The sequence below is a fragment of the Lygodium microphyllum genome, chromosome 19 (genome assembly GCF_053477565.2).
Source record: "Lygodium microphyllum isolate KBCC chromosome 19, Lygodium_microphyllum_v1.1.10, whole genome shotgun sequence".
In the NCBI taxonomy this organism is placed as follows: domain Eukaryota; kingdom Viridiplantae; phylum Streptophyta; class Polypodiopsida; order Schizaeales; family Lygodiaceae; genus Lygodium; species Lygodium microphyllum.
The window spans coordinates 26,395,575-26,411,319 of record NC_141153.1 but is presented as its reverse complement, the minus strand read 5'-3'; the positions used below and the strand labels follow the sequence as shown (position 1 = coordinate 26,411,319).

Genomic DNA, 15,745 nt, shown 5'->3' with positions numbered 1-15,745 from the left:
ATGGGGTGAGGGCATGTCAATCCACCAAGGGCATGTCTCAATCTCAAATGGTGAGAGAGCAATCATATTCTCCCCCATACATATTGGACTCTTTGTTAGTGATATCCACCCATGTTTTACAAGCCTTGGGCAAATCAACAAGCAGCTTGAGGTCTCTCAAGTGCAAAAAATACATGGAATATTCAAAGATAATTTATCCAAGCTAGCACAAACTATACACTGCAATGTCAAACAAAAGGCATTAAAATAAAAAACCAACCGATAAAGCAATGGACAAGCGGCTACATCAAGATGGAACTGAATAGGTTGATTCTCTTTTTTTTTGGACTTTTCTTTAGCACCAGTTTTCTTAATGTTGCCAAAAATATGTTTTCTGCCCTCGTATCATACGGATGAGAAGTAAACAGGAAGAGATGGCTCATCGAGAAAATTAATTGGATGCTCATGTGGTAGCTGCTATTCTTATCTCTTGCTCCAAAGAACGAAGTGCATTCTTTTCTATCATGTCTAGCAACAGTTCCGTAGACAACCACCTACAATGATAGAAATAATGAAAGGCACGAAAATATGCAAAGCAAAGACAATTTTTTTCTATGAAGCATAGAGATAAAGCAAGAAAAGTGAAAAGCTCTTACGCTTTGAACTCTGTGTTTGTTGATGGCATACCATGGGTATTGCGAACAGATCTTGAACTGTCAAGCAATCTCAACCAAGTTATCTTTTTCCCTGCACTGATGGAAGAGATTGCTATCAAATTCAAGTTTTCAATACCCACAATGGTGTCTCCTCCATCAAATTGAAGAGAAAACAAAGTTTCTCTCCATTCCGTGCCAAGGGATGGATTGATAATATTCAAAACCTAATAAATATACCAAAACCATTTCATATTAGTAGGAGACAAACACAACAATAATAATTCTAAACAAATCAAACATTTCAATACTTTTTGCATACGATCAGTGTACTTTTGCAACTCAGTGGAGATCTCCTTTTCTTTTAAATCCCTCTCCTTCACACTTAGACCCTTTGTCACTTCAACTATTTTGGACCTCACTTCCTTTTGAAACTCAACCTACAACATTTTGGGAAAATCATTGCATACCATACTTTCTAATCCTCTCATAACAAGAAAGAGCCCAAATATATATCTACATGGTAAACAAGCTGGTACAAATCCTCTCTAACCAACGGATACCAAGCTTCTTTTTGATTGAAGCTTCTTTTTGGATTCCAAGGTTTTAGCCACATTAGCAGGTTGCTCTCCCAAAAAGGATTTAATGTCACACTCACAAATATTTGCAGCATTGACCAATGTATCCTTCAAATTTTTTACTATATTTGCATACTCATTCAAGCTTCCAAAAATAAAAATAAAAAATACAAATGCATTTAATGAGAAGGATCACATCCGCATTGTGTTTTGAGAGGAACTTACTCATTCATGTGAAGAAAGCTAGCAAGCAAGGAGACTTCACTGAGTCTAGTTGGATCAACAATAGTGCTAAAGACCCTCAAATGCCATTCTTTATCATATTTATATTTCCTTGTAATGAGCTCCATCCAAGCCACTGTGCGATGGTTCCCCTCCCACACATAGAACATTTTATTGAAAAGAAAACACAACCCTTTCTTGGTTCTCAACTCATTCTCAAACTCTTTATCTATAGCCTACCAATGGGCATCCCATGAACCCCTCATCTCACTTGTCACCAGAATTGCAACAACCAAAGGGGAGACAATAGAGACAATGAAAATACCCTTCTCTAGATAGTAAGTTTCAGCTTCTAAGGCTATTTTGAGTGGCGAAATGTCACTTCTCAAACCTCGAACCCTAGGGTATGGAAACATCCTACAAAGGGGAATGGGCGGGCACCTTGAAACATCTAAAACCTTGCATTTAGCCAATACATCTCCACCTTTCATAATTTCCACCACCTCATTTTCCCCTTGCTCTTCTTTCTCACTGCACATGGACTGCATAGTGCTACTAGTAGGTTGAGACAATACTTGTTCTTTTTGTCTTCTTTTAGAAACCTAGGAACATTTGAAACATAGAACTTAGAAACTAGCAAACTCAATGTAAGAAACATAAAAATTCCCTAGAAAAAGCATACAAACAAGAACCTGGATAGGAGAGAAATCATTGCCGCCACTCTCATTTGTTGTAGGACTACATGCGCACACTCCTTTCTCCTTGCTCATTGACTGAATTATAAATCATTAGTTCACTATGACATAGAAATATTAAGAAATCAAAGCTACAACAACTGAATGTAAAATCTTACTGTAAGAGACCCGAACTCCCTATGTTTTTTTGCTTGTTGTCTCTTCTACGGAGGAATGATTATTCCCTAAAATTTCACATACGATTATATTGGTGTTAAAAAATTAAGATCATGGCCCTCTACACTCATGCTAACGCACTCTAACTCACACCCCGCACTCTCTTACACACACAAACTTGTTACTTTTAGGAGCTTGGGACATGCGCATGAGAGAGAGCTACATTCATTAGAGCCATGGTTATCTTGGTGGGAGGTGCGGGGATTTCACTGGGCAAAATGGGTATTGACACAAGAGGGTGGAGGTCCATTTGTGCCTACTATTAATCTCTCAGAGTCTAAGCATGCATCCATGTGACCAGCTTTGGGATACCTCAACAAGTTAGCTTGTTCTATACTTCAGCTTACAGACCTTGCCATGTCAGTCTTGCAAAGTGCCCATTATAAGGCTTACTTGACAGGAAGACATGAGGGGTCTGGGCCAAGTTTAAATCCAATTCAGAAAAGGTTGATGTCTTGAGACGAAGGGGTTTGAACAAAAAAAATTCTTGTGTATCTTGCATCAATAGTGTTGGAGGAACAAGTTATTGTTGCTCTAGATGTTCAAAGGACAGTCCTAAAAAGTGTGATGCGCAAGAGAAGAAATATGGATGCAAGAATTATACTTGATACAAATAGTCATCAGCCAGAATATGAGAACCTAACTATTCATGTTCTAAGACCAAAAGGGGGTGCTTCATACATTCATGGGACCCCAAAAGAGAGTGAGGTTGATGTGAAAGAATGGGCTATCCAGAGAACACCACCCAAATGTCAATCTACATGCTGGGGTATTTTGGAAGGGAGAGCCAAAAGCTGTGGAGCTTTCATTCTTGACAAGAAGGAAGGGCCACTTAAGGGTATTTCTGCATCTTGCTTCAAAGAACGTTGACAGTATATGAGGATAAGGAGAGTTGACAGATGTTCTACTTTGGTCCATTGATTGTAATTCATTCAGCTAGAGTGGATGAGCGGATTCAAAAGTCTTGTGATCCAGCTCCTCTTCTTTGGAAGGTTGCTAGAGGCACATGTTTTTCTACGGAAGAGACAACAAAACTCATCAATGTGGGTTTTATTTTGGAGGGTGTAAAACACAGTGTTTCCACTATTCAAACAACAACATGCAATGTTCGCCCAACGAGCAGAGGTGATGGCCGCATTGTAAGATGGAAGGAGAAGATAAGCAAGGCAAGCCAAGATTGCATTGACAGAGCACTTATAGTGGAAGGAGAGGTCGTGGTGAGATAGTTATCAGTCAAGTAGAGTCACATAATTTTTGGATTTCAACAACTGATTCAAAGAAATCTGGAATCTCCTTTGCGGTTAATGTATGAAAATTTGGAAGGTGCTCTTGTCTAGAGTTTGCTTTGAGGGATTTGAAAAAAGAGTCGTACGTGCCATGTGAGCATATATATATATATTGTGTTCATTAGGGTGTTTGGTTTGCAACCTGCAATACACAAATTTATGCATCAAGCTGCAATTACAAAGTTAGAGCTTAGTCAAGCACTCTCACGACACTGCAATATTCCTTCTACTAGTGTTATATAGAAGGAATGTATCTACAATGTTTGGCATTTGGTTGGATTTTTTGATCCATTGCAAAAATCTGAAAATTTCAGGGAAGCAAGAAATTATGTAAAGCAAGAAATTAGGTTTGCGCCATAGATAAGTCAGTAACTTTTGGGACATCTGTAATATATTCTTCTAGTGTCTTATAGATGGTTATATGTTGTCATTCCTTTTTTGGTTCATTAAAATAGAGTTTCATTTTGAATTATGTTTATGCTTTCTTGATTGAGACAATATAAGTTTCTTTTTCTAATGTGAATAAGTTGTTGCTGTGTTGTTGTTGTGAGGGAGAACTCCATTACTAGGCTTGTGTATGCACTTTCTTTGGGAATCTAAAACTTTAAGATATGACTACGAGTTCTAAATGACATTGTCAAAACAGCTTGCTCGCTCTCTTGCCACTCGGTTTGGGTCCTCGCTCAGTTTTTCTATGCTCCGTTTTTGGAATCATATAATGAATCGAATATTTTTGAAATATCAGCATTGTGTAATTGTTTTCTTTGATGATATATTGGTTTTTAGTAAGAATGAGAATGAGCATTATGAACATTTATCTTTGGTTTTCAAATGGTTGAAAGAAAATCAATTATATGTTAACCTTGAAAAGAGTGAATTTTTCCAAACCCACATTGAATACTTAGGTCATATTGTTTCTTCTGATGGTATTCAAGTTGATCCTAAAAAGATAGAAGAAATTTTGAATTGGCCAATCCCTAATGTGCATGAGTTACGTTATTTCTTAAGTCTTATTAGCTTTTATAGAAAAATTGTGAGAAATTTTTCATTGCTTGTATTGCCTTTGACAAAATTGTTAAAGAAAGGTGTTGTATATCATTGGTCTGATAATCAGAAAAAGTCTTTTGATTTATTGAAACATGCTTTAACACATGCACCTGTTTTGCAATTACTTGATTTTAATCAACCATTCTTTCTAGTAATCACTGATGCTAGCGGTTCAGGAATATGAGCTGTCCTTATGCAAGATTCACATCCCATAACCTATTCTAGTTGCAAACTTAAACCTTCTGAGGTGAAGTATTTTACCTATGATAAGGAATTGTTAATTGTAGTACATGCTTTACGTCAATGAAAACACTATCTAATGGGATCTGAATTCATGATCAAAACTGACCAACAAAGTATCAAACATCTCCTTACTTAGCCACAAATCTCTAACTGTCATATTCAATGGGCTGATTTTATTCAAAGTTTTCATCCACTTATCCAATATCAACCCAAAAAAGAGAATGTTGTTGCTGATGCATTGAGTAGAAGACCAAGTATCCATAATATTTCCGTTATATCTTTTGATTCGCATATCTCTATGAAAGATACCTATGATCAAGACCTTAGTTTTCAAGATGATTTGAATAAATTAGTTGCTAATACCTGGATTCCAATTGATTCTTTGTCTTATTATGATGGATTTATGTTTTATGAGAAAAGATTGTGTATCACTGTTCCATTTAGATCATTTGTGTTGCAAGAAATTCATTGTCCCCCATATCAAGGCCATAGAGGTATTATTTCTACTTTACGAACATTGATTGAAGATTTTTATTGGCCACAAATAAAATCTAATGTTTCTATCTTTGTTTTTTAATGTTTAATTTGTCAAGGAGTCAAGTGACACCATGGTAAGCAATATGATTTATTAATGCATTTACTAATTTCTAAACGACCATGAGAACACATTTCAATGGATTTTATAACTAGTTTGCCTACACACAAGCTAATCATGATATGATTCGAACTATCGTAGATCAATTTACCAAACAATTATATTTTCTTCAATGCAAGAAAACATTAACTGCATCTAAAGCTACACAATTGTTTTTGAAGACTGTTTTCACTAACCATGGTTTGCCAAAAGTTATTATTTTTTATCGTGATTCTAGATTTTGCAATTATTTTTGGACTATTTTGTTTGCTAATTTAAGTACCAAGATTGATTTCTCATCTACATTTCATCCTGAAACCAATGGGCAAACAGAAGCTACTAATAGTATAATTTTAGATCTTTTGCATGCATGCACAATTTTAAAACCACAAACATGGGATACACACTTGCATTTACTTCAATTTTCTTACAATAATATACCACACACAGCTACACAAGAAGCACATTTTGAAATTATTTATGGATATAGATTGCCTACACCTGTTACATCATTGTCAAAGTTAAAGGTGTTCATGATATTGCCAATACGCAAGCTACTATTTTCACTGAAGTCAAAGACATGATTGTGAAAGCCCATCAATCATATACTAAAGAAGCTAATAAGAAAAGAAAAGCCATGATTTTCAAAGTTGATGATTATGTTTGGTTACGTATTGAAAAGTAAAGATTGCAAAGTGTTGAGAAACACCCTGTTGTTAAATTAGCACCTAGATTTTATGGACCTTTCAAAATCATTCACAAAATCAATGACAATGCATTTAAACTAGAACTACCCTAACACTGGAATATTCATAATACTTTTCATATTAATTTGTTGTGACCTTTTAGAGGTCAATTACCTGTCCACCCTGCACTGTTTATCGCCTTGTGAAGGCCTAGTAGGTGTAATAAAGCTAAATTCCACAGCAGGCTTTTAAACTAAAATACAAGAAATAGACATAAAATACTAGGAAGCCATAGCCAAAGTATCTTGGCAAGAAATTGTATTACCAATATTGGTTGAGAATCAAATTATGAGAGGCTGCAACAAGGTATGCACCCCAAGCTATGGTGGCCAATAGTATTCACCCTCTTAGATGGTGGGAGGTTGAGACCTCAAATAAGAAATGTTTGTAAAATGGCAAAAAGATGCCTCACATGTGACATCTCCACCTTTTATACTTAATACCTAACCTACTATAGACTAAAGTGACTTATTCTTTATTACAAGCCATCCTGGTCTAAAAGAGCTTTGTCCTCAAAGCTGAAATTACATTGAGTACAAGGATGGAAACAAGTAAGAAGGTAGAGTAGAGGATGCATAATCCATGATAAACTCCAAAAGCTAATCTTCATTAACTGGTCTTCATAGGATAGGAGTATCTGTCATGAAACAGAGAGCAAGGCAAAATAGGGTAGTTGAAGTAAAAATACCCATAACTTCTAGCTGAAGTGTCCAAATTTAGTGTTTGAGGTGTAGATACAAAATACGTAATCCAAGGCATCAACTATACCCTCAAACTCATATTTTTATTGTGTCAGGGCAATTTAATTCATCACATAATTTCTATACAGCAAGCTGTCTCTTATTCCAAGACACATGAAATCATCCCAAAATCAACCCGGATCATAAGGAATCCCCAAAAAAATGGTTGTCATCCATTAAAGCACTGCTAACCTCACCCGAATAAAGTGATAAACCATCATCAAATATTTCATAAGTGAGGTATTCTACATAAAAGTTATTTTCACCTCCAGGATCAAAAGATATGATAAATCCTGTCCATAATCCATAGATGCATTCATGTAAATCCCTAGATCATATGGGAATGAAAAATCACCAGCATTATTGTCAACACCTCCATAATCCAAGGTTTGACTTGACAAGTAGATGCCATGTACACCCCTAAAAGAAAATTGACGAACATTTTCCCCATCTATCAAATGATAACCATAACCATGAGCTTGATGTCCATGATTTACTGCATAAGGCTGAATTTCTGTAGGAGCATTTGATTGCAGTTGCTCATAACCAAAATCATGATCATATATATGTTTCTGCCCATTCATGTACAGCTGTCTATTTGAACGCATATCAAAAGAGTTGAAATCTTTCTCAATTCCTTGTGGCCTTTAGGAAACAGTGTTGTAATAGTGGACAATTTGTCACTAAACCGCTTGTTTCTCTCTGAATATGGCACCAATCCCAATGCTTAATAGCTCTCTAGAAAGCTTATTATATGGGGATATACGAGATTTAATAATATCTAAACTTGCAATAGTGTATATAGGTCAATTGAACTCAAACACTGTATTCTAGACAGTCTGTTTAGGTGTAGTCCACTAAACCCCTTGTCAATAAATTGACCATAACTTTTGCTCCCGATTTCGGATCAACAAATTTTTTAATTCAAATCGGAGATTAGGATCCCCTCTTTGCATGGAGCTATCAATTTCTTAGTTTGGATCATGAGAGAATTTTCCGTACTAAGAGCTGTATACCTGTCCAAAGAATTCCTGCAACCTGTTAACACCCTGTGGGAACCTTGTTTGACCCTGAAATGAATCCTGTAGTACTTTTAGACCTTCAAAGCAATTAGTAGACTTGTGATAGGCTATAAGGCACCTGTAAGTATCCAGTAAACGCCTGCAACTGATAGGTATCTGTGTGAAAAGACTTGTAAATCTGTCCAAGGATGTCACAAACTGCCCTGTTCGGTACCCCAATTCTTCAAATCTTCATCTACTCTTTCCCAAGTGGTCTTCCAAGGTCCACCACATGTGGTGAGGGATAAAATGGTAGGACAAGCACTTACATGGGCTCTAAAACTCCGGAAGGTGTGCAAAGTTCCTTTCGGGCTAGGTTATGCACCCCTACGGAGTCTTTAATAACAAGGGAGGGTCACCTCTCTTTTGTCTTGCTATCTCATCTGGCTTTGACATTTTTCCTCGGTCGGAATATACATGGCAGGGCTAGTGTTCTAACAATCAAGGAATGCAATGCATGGCTAATCACGATTTTTTCATTTCATGGTATGCAAGAATTGAAGGGTAAAATATATGAAAACTAAGGATGAGAAAGACTTACCAATAGTAATCAGTGACTCACTGATTTACTATGCTCACCTTTTACAATTTATTGGATATTCTCAATGGATTGAATCACAAAAACCCCAAAGTTAGAGGTTAAGCAATTCTTAAGCATCAATGAAAGGAAATTGCATGAGTTTGTAATATGGGTTGATCAAGCAACAAAGCAAGGATTAATGAATCAATCTATGCAATCATTTGGGCATCAATTTATGAATGGACAGAATTGGAAATCAGTAAACAACATCAATCCACCCTAGGTAAGGTACTATATGATCATGACATCAATGATTTACTCTTAATTTCTTCCCTTTCAGTAATTGGAAAGCTTGAACAAGTGGATTAATATGGAAATTAAGAGTAGGGAACAAGAATTACCTCTTTATTGTTGTTGAAGAATGGTAGGTGAATCACAATCAATCAAAACTCTATAAAATCCACCATCAAATTGATCCAAGTTGAAGGGTATAGTCTCAGCTTCAAGAAGATTGACCCCATAATGCTTGCTACAACTCCAAGCAATCAAGAAGCTCCAATTGATTATGGGAATGCCATCATTGATTGAATGTCTTCAAGAAAGGGTTGAAGATAATCCAAGAACCTTGAAGAAGCCTCAATTCTTGATTAGAATCAAGAATTTATGAGAATTCAGGACCTTCTTGCCTTCATGAAGAAAACTTGCCTTCAATTGCTCCAATGTTGGCCATCCTTTGATGTAGCAGATTTAATGAGACCTTCTTGAAGCTAAAGAATACAAAAGCCCCATGATTTGAGCCTTGTAAGACAAAAAATTTTGAAGAATTGAGTGGCTGCCCTATTTTTCCCAAATTTGAGAAGAAGAGTTGCTCCAATCTTGACAAAAGCCTTCAATGTTGGGTCCTTGAAGTGTAGGGAAGCTTCAAGAAGTAAGAAATATTAAAAGCCCCATGAATCAAGCTTCATTTGACCAAAATTTTCATGAGATACATGGCTGCCCTATTTTTCCCATTATAAAGAGGAGAAGAATGCTTCAAATATCTTCAAAATGCTTCAATGTTGGTTGTAGATGCTTTCCTTTGACCTTTGGAAGCTAAAAGGCATCAACAAGAAGCCAAATCTTCAAGAAATTGAAAGAGTCTTCATGTTGTCCACAAACTCCATAGCTAGGGTTTCATGTAAGCTTCAAGAACTCAAATGTCAGTGAAGAAGAAGATGTTTGAGGCCAAGATCTTCAAGATAATGCTTCAAATGATTGAGTGAAATACTCCATAGCTCAAGGGATGAGCTTAAACTTGATTTCCTAGAGTATGAAAGGCTGAAATTCAACGCAAAATGCAATGGCTGGACAACATCACGCATGTCATTAAACCCCATCAAAATTGTATAAGACATGTAGCTAAAGACTCCAAGAAACTCATCCAAGTGGTGCTTTAGGTCCCTAATAGACTTGGAAGGAGATATGATTGATAGCCTCCATGAGAGCTTGAGCTAGAAGCTTGCAGGAAGAATAAGGAAGAGAGAGAAATTCTCTTTTACAAAAGTAACCGTGGTTTTAGTCTCTTCTTGATCCTAGTTAACCACGGTTAGTGTCAAGAATCCCAAAAATGGCCCTCTATTGTCCACGAACTGCTAAAATGGCCTTAAGCCTGCCATTTTTTTCTTCTAGCCTTCTTCAAGATCTATCAAAATAGTCATGGCTTGCTCTAAAACTCCATGGCTGGTTATGGTTTCAACTGTGTTAACTCTTGTGACCAAGTTTTGGCCTCCCAGTTACTCTGTACCAAGCCAGTGACTAGATCCACCATGAAAATGACATCAAAGTCCATGCTCTGATACCAATGTAATAAAACTAAATTCCATAGCAAGCTTTTTAACTGAAAATATAAGAAATAGACATAAAATACCAGGAAGCCATAGCCAAAGTAGCTTGGCAAGAAATGGTATTACCAATATTGGTTGAGAATCAAATGATGAGAGGCTGCAGCAAGGTATTCACCCCAAGCTATGGTGGTTAAGAGTATCCACCCTCTTAGATGGTGGGAGGTTGAGACCTCAAACAAGAAATTCTTGTAAAATGTCAAAAAGATGCCTCACATGTTACATCTCCACCTTTTGTACTTAATCCCTAACCTACTCTAGACTAAAGTGACTTATGCTTTATTACAGTAGGTTCCTGGGGATGAGACAAGATCCGAGGCCAATGCCTTGTCTTCCTAGGGGTGGCAACTAGTTGAAAAGAAAAGCAAATAAAAGAAGGTTGGAGCGAAAATAAAAGTGTGCATTAGAAAAGGATTCACTATCGCATGGTAGGTTCTTGGGTACCGAGACAAGACCTTAGGCCGATGCCTTGTTCTCCTTGGGTCACTATGCTCATCTCCCTCCTTTTTACACTCCCGAGTATGGAAAATGTGGTGCTACAAGGAAAATGTGCCAACAAACAATAATACTTTTTGATCAGGCTATAGTGGTCCTTGCCTAGTAGGAGCTCCTCATTGAGTTGTCCTTCATTAGGTAGATAGTTCTGACCACCACTTAGGATGACCTCTTTGATAGTTCTTTTTAGCTTGGCCGTGTTAGAGTAGTCGGTTAGTGACTAGTTTTAGGCATTGTGTCAGATTATGCTAGGCCTACTCCTCATGGATTTCCTGCCTTGGTTTTGTCAAGGGGTAGGGTGCGAGCTCTGATGTGTTTTATTGAGTATTTTCTATATCAGCTTGATGCTCTTTGTGGTTGTGTTTATTTGCATATCTGTTTGTGGGATTTGAGAGGCTGAGTCACCCTATCATGTGGTTGCCAATGAGAGATGATTTTTGACGCCAAGAAGTGCTTAAAATAGCCAAAAAATTTGAATTTTAGGGAAAAAATAGACTTCGTCGAAGGCGTCGGCTGCAATCAGTACGATTTTAAACGACAAACCCTAAAAGTGCTTTAAAGACCAACCAAGTGATGGTTGGGAAATTTTCATAAATTTTTCAACTATCATATGAGACTCTGGGAGGTGCCCAATAGTGGGGGACTTTGAGACGGATGCGTAGGATTTTTCGAACCTCAAATTGGACATCAAATGCGGGTAATTGGCCAAAATTGGTGAGAAGGGGCCCAAAAAGGAGAAGTGAAAGAGGGTGACCCTTGGGGGCCACCCCTCAAAATTTGATTTTGGGGGGGGGGGGGGGGGGATGTTTTCAGCACCCGAAGAAAATGAATGAAGGTAACATGGAAGTGCAAGCGATGATTTTGGAGGGGGGCTATGGAGCATGGTCTGTTGCTTCTCTTCCCTCTCCATCCCTGGTCTTCACGCATCAAATGGATGCCTGGATGGCATGATACCGATTTAGTATTTTCTCTCCTCCCTCTCTCTCTCCTTAAGGGGCAGTTCATGCACAAGAAGAAGAATGAAGACCGATTGAAGGATGCTTGCCTGACATGAAGCGGATTGCTCTAAGATCAAGAGGAGGCTGAGGGGAGATGTTCAACATTGAAGATTTTCTACTGGTTGGTCCATTGGCAACCCGAAAAAAGTAATCACAAAACCTGTAACACGCAAGTAAGTGGTATGTGCCATTTTTACAAAGGAAATTTGCTTCTTGTTGATGTTTGATGGTTGAAATGGAATTCATATGGAACAAAAAAAAAAATTGGAGCTTGTTTTCATTATGATTGAGGGCTATGCATTAAAAAATGTACATCCATAATGATAAGTAGTCGTAATAATTAAGTTGTAGCCCGAAAAATGTCTTTTTAGTGTAAAAATGAAGGTTTTATTGGTTTCAAGTGGAAAAAAGAGATGTGCACAGGATAAAATTCTAAGACAAAACATCTTTCAGCTGTCATAATTAGTCACTAATCATAAATAAAAAAATATACTTGATGGGAACTAAAACGGGCGGGCATTGGCTCATGCACTAGTTGGACCTCTCTCATGCGCTCAACAACCCCACGGCCTCGCGGCCAGGAGCGTCAATGACACATACATCATACATTGCCTTCCTAATCATCTTGCATTTGTATCACGTCTCGTAGTCCAACTCTAACCCAATTAATACTCCTCATAGGGAGTCCCAACACATTGCCAAATAGCACAAAGTGCAAACATAGGAGGTCCTTCCACGGCTGACTGCCGCTACCTCACTGCGACTCTCCAGCATCTTGGGGATTGGCCCCTCGATGCATCGCTAAACATATATAACACTTTGCACATAGTTCTCTCAAGGTACCAATTAATCGTATCCAAGAATGTACCATTTTCCTCACTTTCTTTCGCCTAGACCCAACACCTAGCCTACAACTTAGACAACCTTACTCACTGAACATTGGTCATGATCTAGAGAATAGAGGTGCTATGCATCCAGCCCATCGGAGTAGGTGTCGTTGACGAAGGATCGTCACTCAACTCACAGGCACTCAAATGAAATGAGAGAACAGTCACTCGCCCCATAACTTACATCACTCAAGGTAATATTGATGGAAATCTAGATCTCACACCCGGTTTAGGAATCGACAAGGGAATGGGGTAGAGGGAGTATGCCAGGGTGCACAGTTGATGGTGCATTAGTGCGTCAACCCCATCTGGCATAGGTGCTAGCCGTAGGGAGCCTTGCAGTACCGTGTATAGAACAGAGTGGCGTGTCCTGTGTTGATGGTAGAGACCCATCCCGTGGGTGCAGAGGGAAAGAGAAACATAATTATTATGCTTCATACAAATTGTGAATGTCCATGTGCTCAAACAATTAAGAAACTCAGCATTTATGCACATGTGCAAAACATTTCTTTCAATGATTTCGACTATTGCTCGTATGCGGTGTTGCGTGACCCTAGCACCGAGAAACCCTCGTCCTACTAGGTTCTTAATCTTTAATTATCGACCAACCTAAATGGTATGCATAAAAACCAGCAAACTTTTCATCATTTCATTCAACATTTAAACACCTTTTATACACTCTACCCCCTCACCCGTTTAGGTTGTGCATTCTTGATCAGTTTAGGGTTCATTTTTCCATTTTTTTGTTGTATAAAAACAATAAACACTTACTAAAACATAAAGGTAGGGTTGAACTGAGGCTAAACCTCATGCTTCAGACCCCCCATACATCCACAAACATGGTTCTTATTTTTCCTTAATTTTCAGCATTCAAAATCCATTTTTCCCTTATTTTTCTTGTATTTTTTTCAATATTAAATAGCTAAAAATACAAAATGAGTTGTGGGCTGTGGCCCTTAGGTTCATTTGCAGCAAAAACACAAATTTAGTTGGTGTGTCTTATTACATTTTCCATTTATATATCAAAAACACCCAATTTCTCCTTATTTCACGTGTTTTACGGGTTTTACACCATTAATTTCAGTCACAACACTTATGATTTTCGGATTTTCTGAGCATAAACTGATCAAACTCATAGCAAACAGCAACATAATGTATAATCATCCCATGGGAACAAGTATTCATGAAGCAAATTGCATAAAACATCAATGTCCTTTGTAAAAATGAAATTACCGTTCTTTGCGGGTTGCGGGTTTTTATTTGCCATGTCTCGGGACTGATTTCCAGCAGCCATTAATGTCCATGACAGTCCACAATCAGCAATCTTCATTCCTCTTGAACCAGGGAGTAATCCCGTCTTCATTGGACAAGCATCCGTCATCCATTCTTCTTCTTCTTCTTCACTGCATGAATCTGCCCTTAGAGGAGAGAGAGGGGGGAGAGAGAAAGACTGAAATCAGAGATCTTCATAGAGACCACCATTGGAGGAGCAAAGCACGGTGAAATGATCAGCATCCAGAGGGAATTGAAGGGCAATGATCAATTGGGGGGGTTGTATTAAGGCTGGAAGATCCACCCCCAAGATTGGGCCGAAAAAAATGGCGCCATACTGCGTGCTCTCCCCACGTTTTTTTCTTCATGAAATGCCACGATTTTTTTTGGCATAAAATGTTGCATGTCCCCCCCCCCAAAGGTCACTTACATTTGGCCACTCTAATGTCCGCCTCTTCAAATCTTGCACAACGTCTTGGCCATTTCCCCTTCCGAACTCCGAATTGAGCTCTGAAAAATCCTAGGCATCCGGTTTGACATCCCGCATTGGCCGGTAACTTTTGTCAACCCGCACGATAGTCTGAAAAATTATGAAAAATCAACAAGTGTTGCTCGGGTACTTTTAAAGCACTTTGCCACTGAAAATCGTCCTAGATCGAGCCGCCGCCTTCAACGTTGAATATTTTTCTCTTGATATTTGTAATTTTTAGCTATTTTTAAGCACTTCTCGGCATCAAAATTCTGCTCTCATTGGCGACCGTGGGATAGGGCGACTCAGCCCGTCAAATCCCACAATAGATTTGCACAAAACAACCAAAGGAAGCATCAAGCTGATACAAAATAGATACATACTAAACACAGCACAATGCTCACCCTACCCCCTGACAGAACTAAGGCATGACATCCAGAAGGAGTAGGCCTAGCATAATCTGATAAAAGGTTCGAAGCTAGTCACTAACCACCTGCTCCAACACGGCCAAACTAAAAAGAACTATCAAAGAGGTTGCCCTAAGTGGTGGTCTGAACTACCTACCTAACTAAGGACAACACATCTAGGAGCTCCTACTAGGTGAGGACTCCTATAGCCTGATCAAGAAGTATTTTCTTGTAACACATTTCAGAGTTTAGGATTTTTATTTTCCATACGCGGGTGTGTAAAAAGGAGAGAGCTGAGCGTAGTGACCCAAGGAGAACAGGGCATCGGCCTCAGGTCTTGTCTCGGTACCCAAGAACCTACCAAGCCCTCGCAAGGCGACACTTAATCCTTTTCTGACACTCACTTTTATTTTCACTCCAACCTTCCTTACTTTCTTCTTTTCCAGCAAGATGCCACGCGTAGGAAGACAAGGCATCGGCCCCATTAGTGGAACATGCCATTGTAGACACTGGATCCTCTGTCAATATCATGAGTTCAGAATTGATGGAGAGGCTGGGTCTAGGCATCCAAAAGGACAGCTCCACCCTCCTGAGAATGGCTGATGATAGTTTAAGACAACCAGAAGGTTGCGTTACTAAGGTCCATGTTACAGTTGCAAGTGTGGAATGCTTCTTGGACTTTAGGGTGATAAGATTTGCAGGAAGTCCTAGCTATCG

General features: G+C 38.5%; 1 pseudogene; it reads right to left on the bottom strand.

Annotated features, from left to right (window-relative positions):
- Nucleotides 1-286: 286 nt before the first annotated feature.
- Nucleotides 287-952, bottom strand: LOC148019672 (uncharacterized; annotated as a pseudogene).
- Between the last annotated feature and the right edge of the window lie 14,793 nt (nt 953-15,745).